A 3,829-nucleotide genomic window follows, 5' to 3' on the forward strand; every position below is an offset into this window, starting at 1 on the left:
GCAGTTGTCTGTGTATTATCTGCTTTATTTCCACGTGCATTTCAACGCATCCGCTACGACGATGTTATTTTATAATTTATTCCAGCTACCACCAGGCGATTTTATTCAGATCAGGAGACTTCCAATATGTGTTAATGAAGGCTGTAGTCTAACGTATCCAGTTAAAGTCTCCACTGATCTGAATAAAGCCGTTTGGAGTAGGCAAGAATAAACTAAGTCATGGGAGTGAAGGGGTTAAGGAAGACTGCTTATAACCCTTTCACTACGATGGTTGTCTCCTAAGATGAACTGGAAGAGTCTAAGCAACCCTTCAGTACGATAGGACTTATCTAAAATGGATAAAAATGTCTGGAGTCTGCAAGAATAAACTGAAGGAAGCAGATATAGTGTTGAAGGAAATTAAAAAAAAAAATTAAATAAATAGTGTTGAAGGAAATAAAAAATATAAAATAAATAAATACATGATATATATTCTGTTGTCTCCGTTGCTTCTTTGCTCCTTTTCCTTTCTTGTGCATTTAATTTTTTTCTTTTAAATTTTACGTGCAGATATATAGTTATTGCAACAGAATTTTCCTTTTCTTCAGCACCTCATGTCTACAACGATTTTTTTCTTTTTTGTCATTTTATCTCTATGCCATCAAACAATTTTTTTTAGCTTAATTGAGACGTTTCGAACTGGAAGGATTAAGTAGTCTTCATTAATCCCGTAAAAAAAAAAATCTCCTCAGTTGGCTAAAATCGCCCGATAGTAGCAAGAATGTAATAAAAAACAGACATCGCAGTGAATATGCATTAATTCCTTGTGTTTTGTAAGCTTATAAATTAAAAACACGGCGTACTCATCTAGGTGATAATTTCCTTCACTTATCTGGGTTTATATATTCATTTATTCTGTTACCTATACATTTTGAACATCCCAGTCTTCCTTTTCCTCAACCCCTCGAATCTGGTAACATAATTTTTGTTTTATACTTTCTGACCAGGTAATTATATTCAACTCAGGAGACACCTCTAGTATTCAAAGGATAATGAAGATAATATATAGCCTCTTAAGTCCTAATAGTCGATCCTACGATGAATAAAATCGTCTGGTGATGACAAAAATAAATGTCAAAACCACCAGACTCAGAATGGCTGACCCCTTCTTGTGCTTTTTTTTTTTTTTTTTCTTTTTCTTTTTTAGGTACTTATGCGGTATTATTTCCACCTATAGTTACGGTACTGACACCAGCATCACACAGCGTCTGTCACTCATCTTAAGTAACACCTTCACCTCAAGCAATTCTCCTAAAATTATATGCTGAATGAAGTGAGACGGTTTTAGTCAAATAAGGTGAGAAATCCTCTTGCTCTAAACATTTTTTGCAGGAAAAATATAAGTTTTTGTTTGCAGAGGCACATTTAAAACTAGACTTTCCTTGTCTGTCGTATTCATATGCGGATCTTTTCACTTATTCACAATCTTATTTTTTGCATGCAGATACAGAATTATGAAAAATGTATATGCCAGTGGCTTTGGATATGTAAAAGTAAATAATAAATAAAGAAAGAAGTAGAAATAAATAAAGTGAAGGTGGTGAATAAAAAGTTCAAGTTGTGGTGGGAGGAAGTGCCGTGGCAGAAAACACATTTGAATAAAATGATCATATACTGGAATTTCTGTTTCTTTCAAATTAAGATGTCAGGTTATACAGACAGTAAAGCTCATCAGTAACTTCGAGACTGATGCATTTCTTAGCAAACTGATTTTGTGTACAATCGTTTGACACTTGACCCAAGACAATGAAAATCCCATATCAGAGGCACGTTTGTTATGATAAAAAAAAAAAAAAAAAAAATCCTTAAACGGAATTTCCTATCGTTCTCCATGAAGCTCATGTGAAACGTTGCTTATTTTAATGTAATCCCCACCTTATTAGGAACACCCAAACACGACAAATGGACTTTCCAATATATGTCTACTTCACCCCTTATGAGGGGGGGGGGGGATTTTAATTTTTCTCAAATCCTTACCTCATCATAAATATGAATGTATGTATGGATAATAGTTAAAATGAGGCGCTCAAGAGTATAGTCTGTTGAATTTAAATATGTATTCAAATATACCAAGACGAAACACATTAGGTGTGTCTTACACATTTAATTACAGACGTGCTTTGTAATATCTATGTAAGCAGTTTTGATCCCCTCCCGTATGATGATGTATTTAATGTTTTCATCTTGCCATTTCCATACTATTTTTTTTTTTTTCATCGTTAGGAAGACTTTTCGAACTGGAAGGTTATTATGGCCCTCAGTAACTTCTTAACAGCCAGAGATCCTCCCAAAGTTGAATTAAGTGGTCTGGTTGTTGCTAGATTAAAAATAAAAGAGTCATCAGTTGAACGTGTTAAAAACCTCGTCTCTCTAGTGTTTCCAGCAGCTTCATAAAATCGTCTGGCAGGTGACGCTTGGCCCGAATGGCTTTATCAGTCTGACGATATGTAAAAAAAAAAAAATCATACGAAAGTCAGTCCTGAATCCATCTCCTCGACCTTGTCACAATTCCAGGAACCTAAGAGATGGATAGAAAATAGCCTCTTCCAGCCATACCCCTCACCCCCTCCAGTCTCTTCTCTCCCTCCAGACCTCCCCTCTTTTCCTCTCCCTGCCCCTCTTTCCCCTCAGTTTGCCTCCACCTCCTCCAGACCTCCCCACTTTCAGTCCTTCCCTCCTCCTCCAGACCTCCCCACCTTCAATCTCTCCCCTCCTCCTCCTCTTACTTCTCTACCCCTGATTCTCTCCATCTTCCTTTCCCCTTTCTTTTACTCCTCCACCTCACATATCCAGTCATTTCCCACCCATCCATCCTCTTTTCCTCCTGTTCCCTCACTTCCCACTTCTTCAGCTCCCTTTCCCCTTAATCTAGTCCTCTCCTCCCCCTTGCCTTTTCCTTCCAGCTCTCTCTCTTAGTTCAATTTCTCCTCCTCTAAATCCCTCCCCATCCCTTCCCCACCTTTCTCATTCCTCTCCATTCCTTCTGCCTCGTCCTCTGCTCCTCTCCACAGCCTTCCCCCCTTCCTTCCTCCAGTTTTCCTACTCCTCTCTTTACTTCCTTTTCTTTATCTTGCACTCTCCTACCCATTCTCTTGTTTCCTTCTCCACTCTCCTCCCTCGTCCCCCATCCCTGCAGAGCCTCCTCTCAAAAACCTTCGTTTCCTCAATCTGGTCCCTATCTTCCACTCCTATCCTCCTTCTCTCAGTTCTTCCCCTTCCTTTCCACATCCCTCCCTCCCCACTCCAGCTCCCTCCTTCGTCCCCTACCCACTTCAAAATCATTCCCTATTACTCCTTGTCCCTCTCCCCTTCTCCACTCTCCTTCCCCTCTTTGCTACCCTTCTTCCCCCTATTTCCCACCATTCCCCCTCCTCTGGATCCCCCACCCTTCCCCACCAACTCCCCAACCCCCAACCCCCTCCAGTGCCTCCCCTCGTGCGGTGTGGTCTGAGGGGAGTTAGAAATAGCCGGGAACAGCGAGGTGGCAGTTAGTTCCCATCAGGCCAGTGCGTGTCCTTACCAAATATTCAGGGGCCGCCTCACCACCTGGGCAGCTCAGTTCCACACCCCCCAACCCCCCAAACCCCCGAGAACCCCCCTCATGCCACTTGGAGGGGGGGTTGGTGGGGAGAAGGATGTGGGGGTAGTCTGGGGTGTTTTAAGAGGTGAGGAATTGGTGATGTGTAAGTGGTAAGGATTGTGTGGGTTTTCTGAGATGGGCAGGAAGGCTCAGAAAGGGAAAGGGGAGACTGAGAAGCGGAAGGAGGAAGTTACAGGAACCGGGGAATAG

The sequence above is a fragment of the Coenobita brevimanus genome, chromosome 94, assembly GCF_032717465.1.
Source record: "Coenobita brevimanus isolate Jiangsu-jjx chromosome 94, ASM3271746v2, whole genome shotgun sequence".
Lineage (NCBI taxonomy): Eukaryota > Metazoa > Arthropoda > Malacostraca > Decapoda > Coenobitidae > Coenobita > Coenobita brevimanus.